Source organism: Chamaea fasciata, unplaced genomic scaffold (genome assembly GCF_029207755.1).
Source record: "Chamaea fasciata isolate MVZ Bird 193981 ecotype frontalis unplaced genomic scaffold, bChaFas1.0.hap1 SCAF_1, whole genome shotgun sequence".
Classification (NCBI taxonomy): domain Eukaryota; kingdom Metazoa; phylum Chordata; class Aves; order Passeriformes; family Sylviidae; genus Chamaea; species Chamaea fasciata.
Genome location: NW_027094086.1, coordinates 42,312,601 through 42,338,483, shown reverse-complemented (window position 1 = coordinate 42,338,483; position 25,883 = coordinate 42,312,601). Strand labels below are relative to the sequence as shown.

At 40.9% G+C, this 25,883-nt stretch overlaps 1 pseudogene; it reads left to right on the top strand.

The window, feature by feature from the left end:
• The first annotated feature begins 5,321 nt into the window (after positions 1-5,321).
• LOC136289751 (chloride channel protein D-like) overlaps positions 5,322-25,883 on the top strand; it is an 86,708-nt pseudogene continuing 66,146 nt past the window's right edge.

The window sequence follows — 25,883 nt, the reverse complement described above, 5'->3', positions numbered from 1 at the left end:
GAAGAATTTTCTGTATTTTTCCAGTTGGCATAAGAGCTGTTTCCATTAGGATGAGAGCAGCTCAAATAGTAGATCTGTGTAGTTGTCATGAAGATATGGAAGAGGGTGTTTCTAGCAGATCTTCCAGCATCATGAAAATTGGGTTAATATGGGAGTGAGGGTTCAGCTTCACAGAATGGCTTTGAGAAATGATGTAGCATTTGGAACTCCTTAAAGTCAGCTTCACAGGACTTTGCCCAGTTCTCCTCATCTCTTTCACTTTTTAAAGATAGAATATTCTTGCATACAACTGTCAAAACACTGTGGCGAAGTACAGCAGGTTGAGATGACTTTGTTTCTCTTAAGTTTTGGCAGAACTTGCCACACTGAGGAGCTGTGTAAACCAAAAGCATGGAAGTTTGTGGTGGTGGCAGCTGGCTCTTCAGTTTCAACATCCATCTAAGTGGTTGGTGATCAGTTTTGGGTTTAAATGTGTGTGTGTGTGTGTAGTTAAGAGAGTCAATACTATCCTGAGAAAAGTCTGTACTGCAAGCTCTGCTTTTGTAATGGTATCAGGCAAATTGCCAACAGCCCTGACCTTTTCTGGCCGACAGATTCGTCCAGTGTTTGTTTGCATGACTGCAGTTTTGGGAGAGAGCATTATTTCCCATCTCTGGGAGGTATGTTGCACTTTGAACTCTGGGACTGTCTGCTTCTGAGAAATCTAAAATAACTCCTTGCCACAACATCACAATTTGAAGATTTGTGGAGATGGTCATAGTCATCTTGGGTTGTGTTTTCTGAAACAATTTCCTGTCATATGTACATTTTTTTTTCTCTCTGAAGATTTGCAGATTAAATTTACTGTATCATATGATACTACTAACCTGTTGCACTATGTGAGATTTATTACAACATTATCAGAAAATGTTTTAACATCTGTGTCCTTTAAGTCAGCATCATATGTATGAGTCATTGCATTTATAGGAAAATTCTCATGCAAAGTTAGTACTACACTTTCATTCCTTAGATGCTGTAACTCTGAAAAACTGAAATAATACAAAATGAAAGTTGAAAGCCATGACATTTCTAGTTAACAATGCCTTTATATCTCTCCTCAATGACTGTGATAATTATTTGCTTCCTTGAGCTGTCATTCAGATTGTGCATTAAACACTCATTATTTGAAGTCTTTGAGTGTCACCTCAATTAGTGGTGTAATGGGTTTTGATCTTTGGAGTGGGATGCTGTGAACAGAGTACTGCTTCAGAAGCTCTTCATTCTACCACCCTGCTTTCAATGTGTTGAAAAATATATTCTGAACTCCTCATGTTCCTTAGAGTGGAAACGATTTCTTTGGCATTTCAAAACCTCTTCACTTTTACCTTCAGGTTTATTTGGAATTGATGTGTTACTCATGCAGTGTTAACAATGTTAACTCACAGTCTCTAATCCTGTATTGTACTTTTGTGGTTGTATGATCCTATAATATCTATATGGTTCTAGTATTAAAACAGAAGCCAACAAGAATGGTGCACTGCTTTACTTGACAGATGGCCAGATCACATGTGCTGCACTGAATGAGCCTGTGGCTGAAGACAGAAGGGCAGTGGAGAGGGAAGAAATTCTGTCATTTAAATATATACAACTCCTGACACCATTCAAAAAGTATGTGGTTCTCTTGTCTACTTAAAACTGAGATGCCAACTAAGTGTTTGCCTGTCTTTTTACATACTTGCCACTACAGAGTTAAAATTACATTATAGAGCTATCTAGATAGAGAGGTGACCAGTAACTTGTGCTCAGATAGGAGGGGTTTAGTACAACCATAGCAAGAATTAGAGTTCTATGGTAGATGCTTTTGTGTGTAATAGCTGGAATCTGATTTATGTCTGTAGTATTTAAAGACAAGTGACAAAATGTCTTGAGTATTAAATTCAGGCTGTATCTCTACTGCTGTTTGGTGGGTAGTTCTTAGATGCTCTGGCTTCTAATTTAGCAAGTCTTACTTTGTATTTTCATAGTATTAGTTGGGGTTATTCCATCCTGATCTTTAAGGGATAAAGAACACACATGATGCATGCATGCACATACTCTTACACTTACAAAGCATTTAGGCAAATAAAATTGTGTTCCTTCTTCTCCGTTGTTTGAGAGAGGAGTTAGATGAGCTAGCCCAAAACTTTTTTGGAATGGCCAGCTGCTGATATGTGGTAGCTGCATTTCTGCTGTGCAACACAGCTTGCCTGTCGCCCACATCACTAAGTAGCAGAGGTCCAATCCTTTGCTGGGCTTTCTAGTTTCAAGGGAGCTACTTTCCAGGTCCTAACTGGAGTCTGCCTGGCTCAGCCTACTTACATTTCCCTAGGAAGAGAGAGGTGTGCCATGGGCTGTCTGCCCACCCTCCTTATTCAGCCATCGCTCTGTTGCAGAGTCCCATGGCCTGCATGGAAGCTGCTTGGGAGTGGAACAAGGAGCTCTCTGGCTCCCAAATGGGGTCTTGGCAGCTTAAAAGCATGGGTTCTTCCCACACTGGCCTTTCAAAACTCTTTCCTAACTGAGTAAAACTCAATTTATAACTTGACTCCTCAAAGCATTTACGTAAAGAAGTGTGTAGGTAGCTTTTCCTTCTTTCTCTCCTTGTCTCCAAAGCAGCCATTCCCAATTAGGCCGTGCTGAGGTAAGAACAGTTTGAAGTCAGCGTGTCCTGCTGAAGTCTGAAATTAGTGAAAAGCCTGGGAACTGGTTGCAGCCTGGATTCTTTGGTCTCCTTACATTGGTGGGGACATTTTATCTTCCAGTATTGAGAAGTATTTTTTCATCATTGCCTCTAATTTTCTTTATCCGTGGTAAAACTTGAGTTTTGGAAGCTCTTGAATAAGCAGAAAGATCCTTGTGTGATGTTTGGAGATAAAAGCATTGCAGAATGCAGGACAATCCTTATGCAAACTTCACAGAACTGAAAACATAATCTGAAATACTTTTCAAAAGAAAGATGAAGACTCATGTTCTGCACTGGGAGATGTTAGTGTATGTAACAGTGACAGCCAAAATGTGTAGTTTTGGGTCAAATTCTTACAGGCTAATTAAGCAGTATTCTTAGGAGAGGAAGGTCTGGTGCAGAAACTTTTACAACCCCAGTCTGCCTTCATGTCTCTCAGTCTTCAGGTTTCAGTGTAAATGAACAAAGCTTTATGTATGTATGTGTTCTGTAAGGCCTTGTCTGTCCTCTGGAGAGCTATCTCAACTCCTGCATCTCAGGGCTGCAGGAATGCCTGTGGGAGTTGTACACTGGGATGGACAGTGAGATGGCCTTAGCTGACAGTGAAGTCGGCATCAATCTGAGGCCATGGGAAACGGGATGTTAAGAAAGGAAACGTCTAGTTAGGTTACGGTGAGGAGAATGGAATCATGGGAAAGGTTATGTAAATATGTTCATGCCAAATAAGGTTATGTTTTGAGATCTTGTTTATGATTGGTTAACAGTACTTTACATATGAGGCAATGTTTTGAGTTCTTGTTATTCATTGGTTCCCTGTCCTCAGATTGCACTGTATATATTGTTATGTTTGTCCCATGGTTCTGTCTTTCGAGGTTGGCTTGTGTTTTTTTTTTGTTGGCTCCAGCTATTTATTAAAGTTATTTTTGGGGCTACTCAGTCATTCCCATCCCATTCAATTGGCATCCCGACTGGTCCAGTCTCGTGTCACATCGCCGGCGACAAATGCTCCTCTGCAATCTGAAATCTTGTGTTGTTTTTCACCATCTGGCTTTTAAACCGTGGCCATTTGTGCACCGCTTCTCAGAGATTCATGAAATATATTTCAGATAAGTGAGTGTACTGGTGGGTTTAAGCTGGCTACAGAGGAGTCCATGGGGAACAAATAATTATGGGTCAAAGTTCAAAACCACATTTTTTTTTCTATTTGGTTTTTTAAAATTTGAATGCATGAGTGGGTGTTTGTGAGAATTTGCAGTACAGCTGAGCCCCTGCTGCAGAGATTGAGGCTGGTGGAAGAGGAGTTGTCAGCTTTGGTTTTCTGGCAACTGGGGACAGCAAAGGCAAATGCTCAGGTGTGCCCTTATGGATGGGAATGATAGTCCTGTTTGGGTAAAAACAGTCATCCTGTTTATGTAACAAGTCATTGCAACATGGAATGAGGAATATCTGTCATCCGTGAACAGTGTGACTTGGCCTCATCTGTTTCCCCTAGAAATGTAGCTTTAGTTTCAGTGTTCCTCTCCCATCCCCCATCTGTATTGTTCAGTGGATTTTGTATTTTTGTTTGTGCTGCAATCTTTATAATACCCAGATCTATTCACATATACCATTTGGTCTAACACAACTAGAAAATGACATCATACAAATTCCTATGTTCCAGAAATAAATAGGCTAATTGGAGACCTTAAGATAGCCAGTCTGGCATACCTGAATGAAATGGTGATGGGATCCCAGCCAGGAGCTCTGCTCAGGTGCCTCCTTTTCTTGCCTGGCTTCTGCTTGCTTTTGCTCTATTTTGAACTTGGAATAGGAGTAGTTAAACCTAGCTTTTGTGCAAGCAGAAGTTAGCGGTCTAATCTCATTTTTGTGCTTAAACACAAAACTTCTGTGAAGTACTTGCCACTTTTTACATTATTAATGTACGTAATCAGTCAGACACCTGCTGTTCCTTAATTCACCTTTGACTGGAGGGATTTAATTGGTCGCACAATGTGTATTTGTTGTCAGATAACTTCAGTATGGAGGTATTGGTAGCAGATACATTTATTTCTCCATATATGAAGGAAGGTAACTTTTCTAATGCATTTACTGTTGCTCGTAGCTATTCACACAGTTTCTAGCAATAATTATTTTCTGCAGTCTTCGATTTCCACCTAGATCAATTCTCTTCAACTCGTTCTCTTTTTTGTCAGATTGGTTGTTGCCAGGTGTGCAATTTGCATAGTACTTTTGAAGTCTCTAGAATGAAATGCCTGATTGAGCTGTCAAAAAACCCCAGTCATGGTGTAAGAAATTGGACTTGTGCCATTGCTATATCCTGACATGGATATACCCCCTGCCCTGGGCAGTATTTCCTTCATGACTGTGTGTTGTTACATTTGAGACGTGTGAGTGGTGGATTACAAGGAAACTTTCAGCGTTGTAAAACCATAGGTCCAAAAGGCCTTATTTTGGGTAATTTGCATGTGGCTTGTGTAAAGAATTTTCTTCTCTCTTGCCCTTTAGTACTCACTGATTCACAACGAGGAACTATTTATGTTTCTTCATTGCCTGGAAAAGAGAAGGCTTTGAGGTGACCCAGTTGTGGCCTTCCAGTACCGGCAGGGAGCCTGCAAGAAAGATGGAGAGAGACAATTTACAAGGGCAGGTAGTGACAAGACAAGGGGGAATGGCTTAAAATTGCCAGAGGGTAGGTTTAGATCGGATATTAGGAAGAAATTTTTCACTGTGAGGGTGGTAAGGCACTGGAACAAGTTTCCCAGAGAAGTTGTAGATGCCCCATCTGTGGATGTGCTCAAGGCCAGGTTGGATGGGGCTTTGAGCAAACTGGTCTAGTGGAAGGTGTTCCTGTCCAAGGCAGAAGGGCTGGCACCAGATAATCTTTTAGGTCCCTTCCAATCCAAACCATTCTATGGTTCTGTGATTCTATGATTATTTGAGATGAGACCTTGCCAAATTGGCGCAAATTCCAGTTGGTGGAAAGAAGCAGAAATCCCTTTATACTCTTTCTTTGGTTACCAAAGTCACACCTTGGAGGTGGCAAACACACAGCATGCTGCTGATTCTGATTTACAGTAAACATTTGATATGCATTGAGTCTTTTTCTCCTCTTCAAGCTGACAACTTGCAAGCTGCCTTGGGTAAAGCATCCAAGCTGTAGTACCTTTGGTAGAGAGAACACCTGCTAGCCCATGAAAGTCTGGATTATTTGCCTTCACACAAAAAGGTTTATAAGAAGTGGCTACAAGAGAAAACATACAGGTAAATTTACCTTAAATACTATTAAGTCACCTCTAAAATGATGTGTGATTTGGACACTCCAGGGAGATGCCAGATAGCAGAAGGAATTAAGAAAATTTTGAATGTGGGAAGGGGCCAAGGGATTAAAAGCATATTTTGTAAGTTCTTACGTCTTTGCTCTTCGCGATTTACTGAATATGCCAAAAAGAATTAAATTATTAATTTCTCAATGTATACAACTTGGAGAGACTTTGCAGAAGTTTGGGCAAAGTAAGTCTCTTACTGAGACTTCTTGAAATTAATTACAATTAATTTTTAAATTACAATTTTAAAAACTACTATTAGAAGTAATTAATTTTAATTTTTTTTTCTCCTAGCATAATCTGCAGGAACCATGGTGTTTGAATCTCAGTAGGCCTGCTCTAGTCCTAGATACTAGGTGGTACTCAAATCTGTCATTACTGGTGCACAGTTATTATTAGAAGTGTAAGTTTAGGACAGACAGAAACTGGACGTAAAAGTTTGCACATTTACCTCATGGGTGCTCAGTGCATTATTGCAGTTGAAGGAAACAGGGATTACTTTGAACTGTGTTCAAGGTGCTCTACCAAATGTTTAAATACTGGGTCATTTAATTGATTTTAATATGACATCAAACATTCAACATCAGAGACCAGACTGCATTGGTACTTCTGTATTAAAAAAAAAAATCCAAAACCAAAAAAATCCAACTGTATTCCTTACCCAAATGAAAATGGCTTTTACCTGAAGGCAAATCTTTGTTGAGTGTACACTTTTAAAAGAGATATTGGCAAGAGCACCCTGTTGTTCAGGCAGTCTCAGGTAATCAAAATGCTCTAAAAATGGAATTTGTGTCTTTGTGAGAGGCAGCGTGGCAAGTAATCCTGTGTTATGGCCTCAGAGGTAACTGTGTCTTCCTGTTTCTAGAAAAGAGCTGGATCGATGGCTGCTGATGGGGCTAATCAGAACAGCAGTGGGGGTGCTGGGGTTTTTGATTCATCAGATAATTAAGTCTCTCATCAAATTGAAATGGAACCTGGTGGAAAATTACCTGCAGGTGAGCAGTAGAGAGTCAGTGACATTTTCTGTGTTAGTTTATTAGAAAATACACAGTGTCAAGATTTAACTGCCCAAAGCTGCTGCCTGTGGAGGTGAGTGTGGAGATCAGATCCCCTTGTGGTCCTTTGTGTACACACACGTTGGTGTCCTTTGCTACAGCTTGGCCTATAGTACAGTATAATATCTGATTTTGTTCTTGTTATGGGATTGATGAAAGCAGTCATTTATATACCGTGGCCTTCCTCTTCCTCCTTGTATGCCAAAGGCATGTGCTGCTTTAGGTCTGGGTGATATCCAAGGGAAAGGATTAACTTTCATTAAGGTACTTAGTGAGTGTGGACTTGGTATCAGACATACTATTCCACTCTGTCTGGGCCAGCTGTATTTTCAGTAATAGATTATTGTGGAAATATTAATTTGTCCTTGATGGCTATCATTAGTTCTGTGATAATTGGAATGGTGGTGGTAAAAAATCACTGGATAGATAAAACCAGTGTAAGTGTTAAGGCATCTCTGACCCTGAGTGTGTGCTTTTCCTCACCTGTAGAAAGAAGCAGATGGTAAAATTTTCACTTGGCTTGTGATATCTGTAGTAGATGGTATAAATATTGAAGTGTTTCTTGTGAGAAGGGGCTTTTGAGCTTTTGTTCCAGCTGAATCCTGACCAGGCAGGGTCAGGAATCCTGGCAGCTGGTGCTGGGGGAAGCCTGTAAAGCCATCAATTACGGCATGCAGCCAGCAGCTCTTTGTGCAGGAGGAGGCCAGGGTCTGGGCTGGCAGTGCTTTTGTGTTCAGCAGCAGTGGCAGGGAGCTGCCAGAGGTGGTCCCCAGCACTGGAAGGAGAAATTACCCTCACTCCCTGACTCAACAGAGGCTACAGCCCAGAGCAAGCTGCTGAGGAGGGTGCAGCTCTGCAGATTTGGGCCTGGGAATCTCACTGAGCCTGGAGCAAGGCAGATGAGCTCCTTGTCAGCACAGATGGGGGGGGGGGGGATAGTTGTCACTGCTGTAGCACTGCAGCGGCTGGATAGAGGCTCTTTAGGAAGGCCACACCATAGCTACAAGTTGGAATGGTTGGTGCTCTGCTTTGGGAGAGATGAGAGTCAGCTGAGAGCTTGCAGAGCTGTGATAGAAGACACACCAACACATGGGGTGGTGGTGTGGATGTCTGCTGTAAACTGTGAGGAATTAGGCAAAGCTGTCTTCAGATATTTGGAAGAAGTCTTGTGGCCCAGATCCTTGTGGGAGTCTAGCCAAAGATCCCAATAAATGCTGGAAGGACAACACGTCAGGGCACAAGCAATCCACGAGGTTTCTGGAGAGCATTGATAACAACTTTCTGATAAGGTGATCAAGAAGCAGGTGAGGGGACATACTCTGCTGGATCTTATACTTGCAGAGAAGGAAAAACTGATCAGGGATGTGAGGGTTGAGGGCAGCAGTAACCATGAGATTGGGGTGTATGGGATCCTGAGATGAAGGGGAAAAGGTGAAGGACTGGACTTCAGGAGAGCATTTTGGTCTGTTCAGGGATTTGTGTGGAAGAGTCCCAGAGGAGATCATCCTGGAGAGAACTGGGGTCCAAGAGGGCTGATTGGTTTTCATCCATGGTGAGGAGCTGTCCATTCCAATGAGTAAATCAAACGAAATCAAGCATGGATTTACAGTAGACAACAGCTTTCTACAATGACATGACTGGAACAGTGGCTGTTCTTTATTTCAGCTTTAAAAAGGCTTTCATCACTTGTCTCCCGTAACAGTTCTCATAGACAAACTAATGGTGTATGGATTAGATGTTTGGACAGTGAATGGATTTACCTGGCAGAACTGCTGGGCTCAAAGCATTATGGTCAGTGGCCGAATTCCAGCCAGAGACTGGTCCTCAAGGATATGCCCTGGGTCAGTCCCTGGGGTCAAATACTGTTGGATATTTTCATTAATGACCTGGATGATGGGATAATGTTTTGGTGCACCCTCAGCAAACTTGGAAACAAAGGTAAAAATAAAAGGAAGAAGTGCTTGATAGACCACATCTGAGGCAAACAGCCTCCTGGGCTGCACTCAAAGTGTTATCAGGAGGCTGAAGGAAGTGATCCTTCTCCTCTTTTCAGCATTGGTGAGGCCACATCTGGAGTACTGAGCCCAGTTCTGGGCTCTCCAGTGCAATGGAGACGTGGATGTGTCCTCCAGTGTTCTGGAGTGGACTCAAGATAATGGAATAATACCGCCAACTGCTGAAGGACAGATCTCAGTGTACTTCACAGAAATGCAAGGGAAGAGTTATTCTGCAGAGCAGATGGAAGCTGAATATATCAGAGGAAATATTTAAAAAAATTAACAAGTTTAGGTTTTCCATGAGGAAAGCATATATAATCCTCTTGGAATATTATTTCCCTTTTTTATATACAAACTATGTGTATGTTTATAAAATGTATAAACAGTGGATAAATATACATGCAAATGTGCATATATGCATTTGTATGTATATACAAGCATGTGTGTATATATACATACTAAAGTATAAGTAAATAATACATAGAAAGAAACCACACTTTGACTCCGGGTCATCACAACAACTGTTACACACACTCTTGATCCTCTTCTGTTACAAAATCTGTCTTATTGTATTATTAATACAGAAGGGCAGGAGGTAAGCTGTGACATTAGTACTAACATGGAATTCCTGCCCTGGAAGATCTTCCCATCTGAATACCTTCTTCAGCTGCAGATGAGCAAAACTCTTTTTTTGTGTGCTTTGCTTTGCTTTGCTGTTTGGTCGTGCTGCACGACGTGTTCACAAAACACTTGATAGGACATGCTGCTGGGAAGGCTGTAACTCTGTGACCTCAGAAACGCCAGGGATGTGCTTGACCTGCACCCACAATGTGTCACAGCTGAGCCCTGCGGAAGGCAGCAAAGTGTGTGGGAGTTGAGGAAGTCTGGAGGCAGCATGCACGTGGTCAGCCCAAACACAAACAAACCAACCAAAAACCTGGGGTGAACAAAATGTGTGTTTTGAATGTGAGAATGCCCAGTATGAGAGATGTGCTTCTGGTTAAAATAAAGCAGGAAGCAGCTTGCTCACTTATATTCTGTCAACTAATAATAGCTGCAAATTCATTAAGGTAATTGCTGATCTAAGACTTTGAAGGATCCATTCAGGTAAAATGCCTGAAGACATCAGAGGGTGTGTTTTTGTGCTTATTCTTAAGGTACTTGAACCCTGCTTCTGACCTTAAAAGGGCCTTGAGGAGTAACAACGTTTCCTTTATAGTGTTTTTAGAGAGAGGCAGGAAGTCCTGGAAAAAATCCCATGACTTGGAGTCTGAAAGTCGACATTCCACCTTACCCTTATTTACTCCCTTCCTTCTGAAGACCCTGCATTGCTTGTTTTGGTTTTTCCCTATCATACATCTTCTGCCTGCAGAAATTTGTAGTACAAAATATGACTGAACAGTGGGACCTGGTCTCTGGGTGCTGATGACCTGGCTGTGAGTGCTTCTGTCTGGGCTGGTGGTTCTCTCTCTGGGTTCTGTGCCAGCAGGTGTCAGGTCTCCTGTGCAACAAATCAATAACACTGTGATAAACCAAATCTCTTACTCTTCCATATTCTCGTTGTTTCAGTATTTTATTTAAACAAAGCAAAAACAAAAACAAAAAAAACCCAAAAAAACCCAAAAAAACCCAAAAAAAAGCTTTTCAATTATACAACCCCATTGGAGAGTCTTTCTTGGCCTTCAGCCTAAACCTGGATTCCACCACCCGTAACTTGTATTAAAAGTGTCTGGGGTGAAATCAGTGGTGGTGGCAATGCAATTTACACTTAGCATGTGGTGTTTATAAAATAAATACAAGTGGCAGCTGGTATAACTCATGAAAACTCAGTGTTTGGAAGGGACCTAAGCCAAAGACCATCAGTCCATATAAAAGTTCCTGTTGGTTTTAGATTGATCATTTAGCTGTGCTATGTGGGTATTGCATGTGGCCCAGGTTAGCACTTTATGAGGTACCAAAGCTAAAACATTGAGCCTTTCTGTCATTTACTGTCCTGCTGTGTTCAATTTAATTATGGACAGGTAATTAACAGCATAGGTGAGAGAAAAAGTGAATATTTTACTAGCCTTATCCCAAAATCCACCAACAGTAGGAAAAGGGAGTTTGCTGTTATGCATACAATAACCAAGCAGGTTTCAGCTTTCTAAAGACTGAACTGACTGGACAAATCACAGAGGTTCACATGTACACCTTGCCCCATAGACAGCCTGTGCAAAGACTGATGGGCTGCAGGCATCAGGATGGAGGCTGGGGCTTGGGACAGGCTCTTGTCAGTTTTCCTCTCTCATTAGGCCCAGTTTGTGTATAGCAACACTTTCAGGAGCTTGAATTTCTGTGCACTGCCAGAAGCTATATGGGCACCTGTGTTGTCTGCTAATTCTGGGAAAGTTTGTTTGTGAATAGAGCAAGGTGAGGGTCACACTGAAAAATTGTCCATAGACACATCTAACACATCAACAACTAATAACTGTTTACTCTGTTTCTTTTTTTTTTTTTTTCCCCTTTGCCGTTCTTTTGCCAGGAGCTTTGCTGTCTGGCTTGCCAGAAATCATTGAGTATTTTGAATGGCACTTCTATTCAACATCATTTTAACATCAAGACATTTTTAGGGACATTTCTCTCATGCATGCTGGCTGTAGCCTACAGGGCTCCTCTGTGAGCCAGAAGGTCCCATGATCCATTTGGGGTGAGAAACAGCAATTCTCAATGTTAAAGCTACCAGGCTGTGGGTATAGCTTTGCAGCATCTGGCTTAGTAGCAGCACTGGCTTAAAAAATACCCTGCACTAGGAGTTCTTTTCACCTGTGCTGTTCTCCATCCCTTTTTCATTAGCACAACTATTCATGCCATGCAGTGAAGGATAGGATTTGTTTGCTGTGTGTTTTAAATACTTGCTTGGTTCCCTAATACTATTCCCTGAGTGATGCTCAGCAAGCAGTTATGTGGATAACTGCAGTCGGTTTTGTTTCTGAAAAGCCACCTGCCACACAGCCATGGCCTGCTGGCTGCTTTACATTTTGTGTAACTGCTTTTACCTGTGCAAAGTCTGTATAAAAATAAAGCCAGTGTCAAGCGGCTCCACACAACAGGGACAGTAATTTTAAAGCCACCTGCAGAAGTGCCCTAAGTGGCTGTGCAAGGCACAGACTGATGGGGTCTGTTTCCAGCTTGGGAACATGGCAGCCTCCGGTGCCAGCTGAGGGCAACTGCAGGAACCAGGTGCTGCTCTGCAGGTGGCAGATTGCAAGCTGGGTTTAGAGCTGCTTGTTTTTCATGCAGTAGTGTTGCACTATATTTCTAGGTGGGGAAAAGTAGAGTTTATAGTCTTTCTGAAGGATAAAGTTTTTAAGCCACCTTCTTATGTACAAAGGAAGACAATTCCCATCACCCTGCTCTTGTCCTTGGCCTTGTGAGGGGGATGGAGGAGGCTTGCCTGTTCCTCTTGTGTAGGTCGGAGAGGAACTTAAAATTTACTGTGTTGCAATACAATCAAACTTGGTAACTGCGGCCCAGATATGGGGGGTTTTTTGTTTGTTTTGGAAAGTAACATAATTTCCTTTATTCATCATTCAGAGGAGAATCCTGCTGCACTTTATTATCTATCTGGAAGCATATCTTGAATAGAGATGGTAAAATTAGTCTCTGCTGAAAGAATATAGATTGTTTGTTGGCTGTTTTGCTGTTTTCTGATCCTTTTTGGGGTTGGAAAGTATTCATCCTTGAGGTTTGTTCTCCCCTCTTCACCACCCTGACCAACTATGTTCCTCCCCACCAACCATTCACATTTTCTGTTGCTCTGTGGGTTTATACTTATTTATTTATTTGCATAGAGGTGCAGCATCCTAAGGGATGACTCAGATGTTCAAAAATAGGAGTGCATGGTTAGTCAGAGGTGGCCACAAACTTTCTAGACAATGCTTCCCAAAGCTTAGCTATCCCTTTTGGTTTCTTTTGTTTTCTTTGCTCTCAGACATTTGTCTCCAGGAGCTCAGAGACTGCAGCTGTGATTTCTCTTTTTCCTTCGTGCTGGGTTGGTAACAGTGATTTGTGAGCCAAAGAGTTGAATCATATTTCCATGAATAAAGTCATCACAGTATCAACGTGATGCCTTTTCAAAACACAGGAATTAAGAGCTAGTTTAATTTAATTTAGTTGGAACCCTCCACCATTTTTATTAAACATAAACACAACGTAAGTTGCTAAAAGCCTCAGAGAGATTTATTAAGGCTCCTAATTTAAGTCTTGTAGAAAAGTCTTCCAAGATTATACAATGAATAGATTTTTCATTCCACTAAGGGTTTGGATTTTTTTTCCTCCATTTAAATGTAATTTGAAGTGCTGCCTGGGAACACACTGTAATAATTTAAATCATCACACGTCTTCTGTTAGAAGTAGGGCTGTTCTGGCTGCCGTGGTTGTTAACCTGGGAACAGATGATTGAAATGATGGGCTCTAGTCTGATGTGTCAACACACTTGGGCAGACATTAACATGCAATTCTTCAAAGGTATTTCATGGACTACCATCATCTTTGCAAAAGAAACATTTACATCTCTGAGTCAAGAACCTGAGAGTCTTCAGTAACTTCCTCCTTTATGTCAATGGGACTTTGCATGTTTAAAAGACATGTTCAGCATTTTCCATGTTTAAATCTGTTGAAACCAATCTGGCTTTACTGCTGCTGCTAGGGCTCTGTCCTTCTCTGCCTTTAACTGATTTACAAATAATTTACCAAAGACTGCTCTCAATTATACAATATCAGTTTTAGTTCTCCCCTGGGCTGTGGCCTGAGCCAGCTGCAGTTGGACACCACTGGCAGCGACCTCCTGATCTTCACCAGCTGAAAAGTGATGGGCAGAGATGTGGGGCTCTGTGAGGGCCACCCCGGCACTGCCCTCAATGCCCCAGTGATGTCTGGGGGGTCCCTGGTGAGCCCGTTGCATCTGGAAGGGAAACAGAGATGCTGCACCACCAATCTTTCAGCATTCCTGCTATTTGTCACTCTGGAATGGGGGAAAAAGCCTCCCACTCTAATTAAAAGGAAGTTGTTTGCTTTAAAGTTGTTTAATTAAAAGAAGGTCCACAAGTTGTTTAATACATCAATACAGAAGACTTTTTTTCCATTGCTTTCTGGGTTATATAAGGAGGGAGAAAAAGCAGCATTTTTACTCATGGAGTTCATCCTTAAATTAATGATGCTGTCCCAGGAATAAAGAGATTATGCAGATTGCCCAATGTTCACAGGGGGGTCTTTGCCTTATTTTTTGAGTTTTGAAAAAGTAAATTGTTTGTGACGCTTTTTTAGCCTGGCTCTTCTCTCCTCACGAGTCTCTGTGAGATAATGCCCATAAACTCTCTCTTTTGAGCAGTTCTACTGAAATTAATGACATTAGTTTCCAGGAAAAGAAATTGCAACCACTTTATGACTTCTGGATCATGTTTATTGTCATGTTATCATACAAAACCTTATTTGGTCTTTTAATCTCTTTAAAAAAGAGGATCCTGTGTGTTAATTTCCTCAAAAAATAGAATTCAAGTGAACAGTCACTTGTGAACTATCTGTAGCTTAAAAGTAAATCAAAAAACATCAAAGGGATGATATGGGATGTCCTTCACCTTTAGCATTTTAAAATCAGTAATTTAAATAAATCTGAGATGTGCTGGTTAAACAAAATGTTACTCATGGGAGAAATCAACAATTGTGGTGAGAAAAGTGGAGAAAGTGTTTGTTTTTTTGTGGAAGATCCAGTTAATGAGAAAGAAGCACTAGCTTGCAGTCAGGAACCATCTGGGGGAAACAGGTTGTATGGCAGTCCCCTTCACAGAGAGGGCTGTTGATGAGCAGCAGAGACAAATGCCAGTCTAAGTGAGACTTCTCTTCTTTACAAAGACCAGGATGACAAACTCCCACTCTGCTCGTACCTTCTGTTGCTGAATCGGCTCAAGTGATGTACCCACTCCAGGTACAATCACAGGCAGAGCAGTAACTCAGCAAGCATTAGGCTGTTGAAGGCACTTAAGGCATTCCTCCATCAGAGAGCTCTACTGGATGTGTTGGAAGGGTCCAATTTCATTGTTGATACCACTGGTGGGACATGTAGCATGTACAGCTGCCTGGAGCAAGAAGTTGGGGATGTCCAAGGAAAGCTTGCCCAGCTAGTGCTGAGGCATGCAGTGCCTCTTGAGTTCCCTTCTGCTGGAAACAACATCACTGGGAAAGTACCACATGTAAGTAAAAATCCACGCACAAAAGTGTCTTAACATTTGTGAGCTGGGAAATCAGACATGAAGTTAATTGTGTGACTTTACTGGTGAGCTTTGTTAAGGGCTTTGACACCTCTTCAATTTTTTTTAATCTTCGACACCTCTTTAACTTTTTCCCTTGCTTTCTCTCCATTATCCTCCCTGCTGTCCATGTACTGATAAAACTTGTGAACACTACAGAGAAGTTAAAAGGACCTCCAGATGTTTAGAGATGACTCTGATTTTTTTTCTGAGAATTTGCTGTTTGTTACTATTTAAAATACTCATGTGTTTTTTTACCCTCATTGACTTCAACTGGTACCAAATGCCCAGCATGTCTACAAATTACCACTGAGGTGTGAGGTAGCACATCCAGAGAATGCAAGTTTTATAAGCTTTTCAGCACTATTGATTAGTTCATTAGATGTATCAGCATCACTCCAGTAATCCCTGCAAAGGCTGGACATGAGTCTATTTTTCTAAGACAGAATTCAAGTATAATTTCATTTCCCCCTTCTAAAGCCTTCCCTGTTTTGCACACTGTGGCCTCCCTTAAAAATGTAACATTTGTCTGATGCAGGATGTTGTTTAATAGGACAAAATGGGTGTTTTGGAAAGAAAATTATGTTGTGTGTGGGAAAATATATAATATAAATGTTTAAGGAAGACTGCCCATTAATGCCTTTTTAATAATACTATACTTATTTTCCTTCTTCCCCCCCCCCCTTTTTTTTTTTTTTTTTTTTCTCCCTTTACTAGGACTGACTCACAGTGCAGATCTCTGCTATTTGAGCTCCTAGTGCTGCTTACAGCAATAGAGTTGCTCCTTGGGGCATATGTGGGCTCCACACCTTTACAGGGAGGGAGTAGGCACATATTCCATGTGGGTTTCTCAGACTTTTACAGACTGAGGCAGCATGTTGAGCCTTCAGGCTCCAGAACTGCTCTTATTCTGTCGTGAATCCCAAACTCTCTTACCCTCTTTTCGCTGCAGTATCTCACTCCTGTGAGTGCACTATTCCAGGGTGGGAAGTGACACATCTGCCTGTTCTTGGGCTCTTTGGTGCTAGTTCAGCAGCTCACTGTCATGTGATACCAAATGGTGCTATGGGGCTGAGGATTTTGTCAAGGCAAACATGTCTGAACTCACATCCTAGAGATGCAAGGCATTATAGTAACCCTACAATATACCAGGAAGCTTTGACAGGAAATGATGGTGGATTTTGTTTCTTTTTTTACCCCTGTTACCCACATTTTGTCACTTCTACCTGCTGCAGGCAGAGTTTTATTACAGCTAGTGCACAAGCAGGGATAGCTTTGGTATTTTGTGCTGTCATCAGCAGACTCTTGTTCTTAGGGGAAGTGGGACATCAGGCTGGCCTGCAAAACTGCTGCTGCTGTTTGGTGGCCACTTCCATCAGGCATTTACTGTTCTCTCTGTGGGTTTGTTTACAGGGGTCATTTTGGATTTTTTGAAGCAGAGAAAAGAGTACTGTTATGGGTATGTACTGTGTGGGTGTGGGAGGAAGTAGATACAGGGGTTTCGGCTTGTCTCTTTCAGTGTTTTTGCTGGGGGAGTATCAGAGAAGGGGAAAAGCTGGGATACGGGCAGTTATCAGATCAGTCGGTTATGGAAGTCTTCACACTTTACATCTGGATACCACTTAAATACAACACAGAGTGTTTTGTTCTAAATTTTAGTGAACAGACAAAACATCTACTGTTTGCTTATTAGCTATTCATAAGATCATTTTCTGTGCTGGTGCTGGATAGAAGAAGATACTTTGAAGAGAAGGAAAAAGCAGAGAAGCTCTTCAATAGACTGTCCTTCCCTTTTGTAGTTGGCTCAAGCACTCTGTTGTTGCAGGCAACATTGCTGTACTCTACTGTAATTGCTGTACTGTGCCACTGTTCCTTGGTGCTTACAGATTAAACATTTGAAAATGTGCAATCACTGTTTGTTCCTAGCTGCAAAATGGAGGTGACCTTCAGCCTTGGCTGCCTTTGCTTTATTCCTTCCAGCATGACACAACCTTTTACCTTAGGTCCACCTAAAAGTAGTTGCTTTTATTTTCATGTCTTTCATTCATTTTTATTGCTCATGATGATGATGATTCAATAGTTACGTGCCAGTATCAGGATCTTCACTTCTTCCAGCCTAAATACCCTTTTTGTATTTGACCTGGAGATCAATTAGTGAAGAAATAAACTCCTGGTAGTCTGAACCCCAATCCACTTTTTGCTACTTTTTACTCTGCGTAATTTTTTCCGAAAGTAATTGCCGAATCACTTTTGTTCATCTTTGAATTTCTTCTGGCTTGTATCTCTCTAGCAGTGCAGAAACTAAAGATCATGGCATTTTCCACAAGTGCTATACCTCAGCTGCGAAAATGGGCAATGCTTCTTGCATGCATCCTCCCTGATGTATTTGCTTTACCACAGGTTTACCAGGGGAAAGTGGAGAAGACACGGATTTCCACCCAAATCCTTTTTGTGGACCAACCCATAGTACAGGTGCCCAAACAGCTGCAGTTACACACCAAGAAGATGAATGTTTGTGGCAGAAAGATGAGGCCACGTGGGCAGGGAATAACTCAAGCCTTCTGAAGCCAAATTCATTGCTGAAACCAAAGAATTGTGTAATGAACAGCTGCATGCAGAGGGGAAAGTGGATTCACTTCTGTTGCTATTTTACAATAAGCTTTGCTCTTTTACCACTCAGTTGAGGACGTTTTCTGAAAAGAGCAGTGGATTCTGTCTCCTTCTATCTTCTCTTAGTGTTACTAGAGGGAAAAGTTAGCTATAATTATTAACAACGTAACTTCTGATGGGGTTCAATAAGTTTTTGGCTCTTAATGTGGTACAGATAAGCAGAAACATTTTCATTTCACTGAACATGAGGCTCAGGGGAAATTTTGTTTCTTGTCTATTCTGTGGCATTAGCAGAACACAGTTTACCGTGAATAAACTGGGTTGAAATCATGTGGGTTATGTTTCTCAAGAAATTATTTGGTTTTTTTAGTTTTATTCTACCTAGCATAATGTTACTAGGGGAATTTATTGTACTCCAGAGCATGAGATTTTCAGGAAATTTTGCTTTATTTTTACATAGACCATAGGATTAATTCTAAAGGTGAAACTTGCTCTGTAGATACCATTTTTTTTTTCTCAATGACTGGCCAAAGCTTGTGGTTTATATTACAACCAAAACAAAGTGTATATTGTGCCACCTTTCATTTCCAGCTTGTGGAATACTGTCTTGACTTTACTGCCACACACATACAGTGTAATGTGCATATTTTACTTGAAAGCAAATATCTCAGTATATCTTTTCCTTAGCAAGAATGGAGGTAGGGAGAAAAAACAATAAAATTATGTATGTCTATTTTTAGTTTTAGTACAGGATTGGAATTAAGTAGAATATAATGCAAGGTATTTGGATCCTGAAGTAAATAAACCAGATCTTTTTTTCTACTTTAAATTGAACTTGTTCCCTCTGAATTCCAACACCTTAAATATTAGATTTCTTTAAATCCTTTGAAAAGAGATGGATATTGTTACATCTATTGGTAAAAATAGCATTAATAAAGTTTTGCTTACTCCACTGAGTACCTACATAGGTGATTGTTGTAATCCTGGTTCTAAGGCATGATATACCTTGAGTCTGTCCCTACTCCCTGTGGCTGTACAAGCACGTGTTGAGCTTCTGGTGCCTGGGAATGGCTGCTGGGATTCTCCCTTTTCCAGAAACAGCTTTTCTGTCTGCAGAACCCCGTGGACCAGCTCTTGAAGTCTGGATGGATTTCGACCCTGGCATTTCTCTTTTCAGGAAATACCACCCATGTTTAGTACAGCCACCTGGTGAATTTTTTAAACTCTAGGCAATTTGTAGCAAGAGCAAGAATAAAAATAGGAGCAAGAAGAAAAGGAAGGAGAAAAAAGAATTTGAACAATAAGAGGACCTCATGCTTAAGCGATTCAAATCAGGCTGACAACTGACAGTTTGTCCAATCCACTAACCCCAAGATTACACCAGTTTAGGGTTTTTTGCAGGCAACTCTTGACATGTGACATTCTCGCATCCTGGCACATAGCTTTTTATACATTTTATGATCTTTTAGTTCAGATCCGAATCATGACAAAAAGCTGTGGAACTCTAAACCTGGGCTAGGGAAATAAAATCTTAACAGCTTTTAATAGGTTATCACTGACCTCTTGACCTGATTTTGTTGCCTGGAAGATAAAATTAAAACATGATATTGCTTTCATCCTTGCTGCTTGTTGAAGAGTCAAGCAGAAAGTTCAATTATTATTACAGCTGCCAGATTATGTTCTGTGCCTGTGATTTGTTGTTTTGTGAGTTGTTCTAGCTCAGCATGAATTTCCACAGTTTTACCTAAATAAATTTACTTATAAATTATCTCAATGCACATGGATGCAGATTGACACTTAAGAAATGAACATTCAGCAAAGCTCTGATTCAGCAAAGTCTTTTGAAGTGCTCATTAAAGCCGTTATATTGTCTTATTCAGATGTGACCTGAAGTGCTGAGTGCCAGTGGTAAGTGCAGTACATCATAGTTTTCTGCTGTGTGTGCCAGCACCAGTGTCTACCTGCTTGGTTCCACTTCTGTGAGGTGTGCAAGAAGAGATCAGCTTTAAATGAATTAGCTGAGTTCTCTAAATCAAAAGGAAAGATTTATTTCCTCCATGGAAATTACTTTGAGGTATCAGGCTTTGTGAGAAAGGATGCAATAATTCATGTCACTGGCAGGATGCTCTGAACAGATTTCTCCTTTCTTTGACTCAGATTAAGAACTTGCTGAACATTAACATCTTGGCCTTCATTCCAACCATCCTCCTTGGAGTGTTTAGAGATCTTCTAGGAGGTTTCTTTTTTTCCCTAAATTTAAAGATGAATCAATTACATATGCAGTTCTTTAATTCAATTCCAAAATCATCCCTTAGAAAAACAAGCAACCTTTTGGAGACTGTGTTTATCTTTGTAAGTAAATAATATGGTTCTCCTAATTATATAACATTTACAGAGACTAATGAGGGCAGGTCACAAACTGCTGGATGAAAAAGTGAATCTGACCTGCTGGTACTTAATAATGTGTAACAGAGTAAAGATAACATGGATTTTCAAAATTCATATATGTGTTCAGTGTTGGTACATATATAAGAATAAAGAAGATTTTTTTTTCTTTGTTTCGTTCAGTTTGGTTTGGTTTTTATGCTTGAAGTGTTTTGCCTGTAGAGTCACTCTGCTGCTGCTTTTCTAGTCTGATGATACTTTATCAGCATAGTGACACATAGCAGTTGTGTTGGCATGCTTTTGCATTTACTTGCAATCTACGGAGAACTCAAAATGTCCTGATAAGACATGATGAGGCCACTTTACATCTAGGCTTTGGAGTTTTCATTTGGTATCATACATCACTGGGGAGAGTCATGCCATTGGAAAAGAAAGGGTACGGGCAAAGGGTTCCTGTATTTTGAATATTTTAATGCTTTTCAGTTTTCTGCTTTGGTTATAGTTTAAGCATGTTACGAGGAACATTATGACCTCAATAATCCTATAAAGACAGTCTGAGAGACTTTGGTTTGTTCAGCCTGGAGCAGAGAAGCCTCTGGTGAGGCCTTAGAGCGACTTCCAATACCTGAAGGGGGCTGCAAAAAGGCTGGAGAGGGACTTTTTACAAGAGCATGTAGTGACAGAATGGGGGGCAAGCCTTCAAACTTAAAAAGGGCAGGTTTAGATTAGATATTAGAAGAAATTCTTGGATGTGAAGGTGGTGAGACACTGGACAAGGTTCCTCAGGGAAGTTGTGTATTCCCCATCCCTGGAAGTGCTCAAGGCCAGGCTGGTCTAGTGGAAAGTGACCCTGCTCATGGCAGGGATACTGGAACTGGATGATCTTTCGGGTCCCTTTCAGTGCAAACCATTCTGAGATTAAATGAGAAGAAAGAAAATCTTCAAAACTCTTCTACTGCACTTTTAGTAAATTGTGCAAATTTGGGATGCTATGCAAGTTTCTTTGGTGAATACCTACTTGTCATATATTTTCTTTATTTCCATTATTTTTGAGGAGTTTTCCAGCCTTTAAAGTGTTGAGATAGCATATCTTTAGGGACACTGGTGCACACTGAAGCCCCTTTCTTCTGCCCTCTTACAGACAGACTTGCCAGTATGTTTTATGTATGCCATATCTGTTGTTTTATATATCCTGCTTTCTCTTCTTTCCCTGTTGGAGAGAGGATTGCTCGACTGAAGATCAGTGAGTTTGCTATAGAGATGCTCTCCTCCCATCAGCCCAGACATCCCTTCAGAAGCTTCCACTCCGAGCCAGCAAAAATATGTAAGTTTCAGACAAAGGCAATCATATTGACTTGCATTGACAGCCTGCATGATACTTGGAAGAAAACGATATTTTAAATATGAGAGAGGAATCTTTTGGAGCTAAGAGTGTAAATAACTGTAGGTTGAGGCACATGACCAAGTCTCTGCAAGCTCTCCATAGACTGGTACAGCTGTTAAAGCCATGTTTCTCGATGGTTTACCTCTCCAGAGGGTCAGAAAGAGTGCATTTCATTTAGTTCTTGGAAGTTCTGTGTGTGGTCTGGCAGTCCACCACCTCCTCTACCTGGTCCTGCTCTTGGTCAGAGCAGCAATCTGCTGTTGGGTTCTCTGTTGGCACACCAGAGGTGAAATCTGACCTGGGTAGGAGGAAGACGAGGAGGAGGGATCCCAGTGAAAGGGCTTTGCTGGAGCATGCCCTTGCTGTTGATGACAGCTGAATTTCAGCTCCTCTTAGTGGCAGGATGCTGGCAATTCTGTTGGCAGCTGTGTTTGCTCATCATCTACTGAGGGAACACACCCTGATGAACCTCACTGCAAGGTTTTTGCTTTCACGTTTGAAGGGGCAAGTAAGGTCAGTAAGGGAAACAGGATTTCTTAGCCTTAGGGAGAGCCTGTCCCCTTCCCAGCCTTCCCACGTTGTGCTACAGCTTTGCTCCCCTATCTCTCTACAGGTTCGTGGCTCTGTGCTGTTGAGCACTGCAATGAGGTATCGTAACCAAAATGCAGTTTTCAATCCAGCAGGGTGAGGAGCGGAGTCCCACGTGTGACTCCCACTAGTCCTGTGGAAATGCCATGGTTTCCAAAGGCCGTCTGCTTGCAAGAGGTTGGGTTTGTAACAACTACTGTTAACAATTTGGAGCCTGAGTGCTGTGTTTGACAGCTGCTTCCACTACCACTGGGAAGCCTTTGGCTTTCTCATGGTACGTTACAGAAACCTTGCACAAACTGCTTAAGCACATAAAAAACACTGCTTATTACTCTCTGGAATAAAAACCAAAACATGCATCGACACAAAGCCAGTAAGAGCCAGTACATTAGAAGATACTGTAGAATTAAATGTAAGATCATCTAGCAAAGATTTAGTGCCTGACGTAAAGAAAACACTGAGAAAACTCCTCTAAGAGTTATTTTATGTAGTTTAACAAGTGGTGCCTTGCTGACTCCAAAAGTTCATGGAGTGGTTAGCACCTTGACAGCTCATACCTGAAAATGGGAGAACAGCATGTGTTTTGTAGGGCTGTGGTGCTTATAGAACTTTTCTGTATATATATTTTAGTCTTAATCCTGTATTTTTTAAAATTCTCCTTTTTTTTTTTTTTTTACCTTAATTTTGTATGATGAAGTCTTATTCAGACTGTTTTTCCTTTTCTGTTAGCTCTAGAAGATCCTTCTCAGGTCACAGTCCTTATTTTATTATAACTTGGCAGAAAAAGGCAGGAAAGAAACTGTTTGATCTGAGAGAGAACCATGCAATTTTTTTTCTTTTTAATAAACTCACATAATGAGGCAGCTGAAAGAAACTATGTCACAGTGACTTTAACCAAAAATAATCTTGTATAAACCAGTTTGCATTTAAACTTGGAAAGAACCCATCACGCTATCTTCCACACCCACAACATAACCCGGAGTACCATTCCTTTGACTGGAATTGAATATCTAATCTTCAGCGCACAGATTAGACGAAGCTGTCTTCTGAGTGCCCTACTGCCCCTTGGCCTGCATTTGCTTCTCCTCAATTCATCACCTTTCTCTCTGTGAGGAAATCACAACGTAGATAATATTTTGCCAAGAATCTGGCAGAGCTATCTTTCTTTCTCAATTTTTTAAAATCATGTTGACTAATGCTTCTGTTCCAAAAGCTCAGTGTTTCCATGGGCAGGGTGGACAATTTAAGGATATATGCATATGTACTTCATATATAAGCTGTCAAAACTTTAAAGCGATACTTGAGAGGATTATTTTCCTTTCTACCTAGCTGTTAAGATAGGCTACTGCTTTAAATGTGTAGCCGCTGGCTTCAGGCTAGCTGTCCTTCTAGCTCCCTTTGGACTTTGGAGTTTTGGCAAAAAGTTGACCTGGGTTTGAACTGTCCCAGAGTCAAGTTTTCAAAAACAAAACCTGACCTAAGCTTTGTGAAGGCCGAACTACTCCCAGTTTCATCTGTCTATTGTAGATGTGTTCTGCCCATAAGTTTATAATCTTTGAGATACAGGGGAACAAAGGCTTGAGATACAATTGTCGGACAACTGTCACAACTGCACACAGCTAAATCTTGGCTTAAAAGTTTCCATAAATGTGCTATCTGAGCTGTTTAATAGCTATTCACAGAGGGGATGAAACCTTGTGCTTGGAAAATATATTATTACTCTGGTTGTGTGTTCCTGTAGTTTTTCTCCGGACATCTACTGAAATATTTTCTAATTTTTTTTTTTTAATTTTGTGTGTATCTTCATTTGTTTAGAAATATAAATTAATCTCAATTAAGATAAACCCCTGAACATTAGTTTTGAATGAAACATAACTGTTACACTGAACTATATTATGATGAAAAATGATGCAGCACTGAAATGCAGCGCAATCATCTCATGTAAAAACTCCCTTTGCTTTTGGTGAATGCAAAGCAGCCAGTGAAAACCCCTTCTGCTGTGTTCTATTTCAAACATTTTCGGTTTAATTAATTTACTTCAAAATGGGTGTATGGAAAACTTGAAGGACCTGATAAAGTATCTTCAGCCATTTGGATTGCAGGGTCTGTCTCCACCATGTACCATCTAATTAGCTTTAGACTTTATAGCTGTCTAGTACTGCTAGACTGTCTAGGAACTTATTTTTGTTGATTAACTGAGTATTAATCCTTTCATAACATCCTCGTGAGAGAAGGGAAGCAATAGGTTTGCAAGTTATAAACAAGTCTTTAACTGTTCCTACTGACCAGGGACTTCAAATTTGCATAAATGGGGAGAAATTCAAATTGAAATAGTGGACCCTTTCTGACACATAGTGTAATTTTAAGTTCCAGCGGAAAAAACCTTACAGAAAATTGCACAGATCCCGAGTCCCTGCTGTGCACAAGTGGCAGCCTGCGAAGAACTCGGTCTGGCTGCATCTCCATCTTCCACGGTGCAGGGTGGGCAGCCTGGCCATGTGTGGAGCATTCCATGTGCTCCAAACCTTCCTGGAGGTACCGGTGCTCTCTGCTGGCCACAGGGTCGGAGGCCAGTCACCTGGTTGCAATGGTCACATCCCTGAAGTTAGACTGGATGAATCTCGGGCTTACTCATTGCTTGTGAGCAAATATGGGATACATGGGCAGGACAATGGGCAATTTTCTTGTGATAAGTGATGGCATTATTGGGCTTAGACACTTTTCTTTCTTTGTTTTGGTCCATCCTGACATCTCACAACAGACTGTTTACTTAATGCCTGCAGGAATGTATGACAACTATTACAGTGTATTTATTGTATTTCTTTCCTTGCACTCTTGTCTTGAGTGTGAGAAATTGCCACATGAGAAACAACTCAGAAACACAAATGGGGAGGATCACCATGAGCATATCTATGTGAATACAGTTATTAACCATTTCTTTCAGTTAGCTGTTACAAAGATTTCAGATGGAAAAAATTTGAAGGTGTGTCAGACCTGAGTATTTAAAATGAATTCATGTAGAGACAGAAGTCACACTTAATCTTTTAATCACTGAAATTTAATCACTCTTAAACTTTTCCAGTGAGAGGCATTTGCTGACATGTCAAAATAAGGGGGGAAAAAAGGAAAAAGAAAGTAACAAAAGGGAAATAAACATGTAAAAGAGCATGAAATGTGGCTGTATCTACTACACAAATTCTTTTTCAATTTGGAATCCTAATTCTGCTTTACAAAACGTAAAGGCCTTTTAGATTGGTATATAAGTCTATAGCAGACAGGCTGTGCTTGAACTGGAAATCTGAAAGTGGAAACTGATGAAAAATCTTTGTTATTCTTAGCTCCATTTGGCTGAGGGACATGATTTGATCAGTCCTCTCCGTGGGGACACGAATAGGTAACCCAGCACAAACTGCAATCCAGGAACTTAAAATGGCAAGTATTGTTTTAATAAACAGGCAGGGAGTATGTGACTGAATGTTTTGGGATTCTGTGGTTAAACAGCTGAAGAGATCCTTGAATCTGATACAGGCTTTGCAGTACAAGTATATTTCTTAAG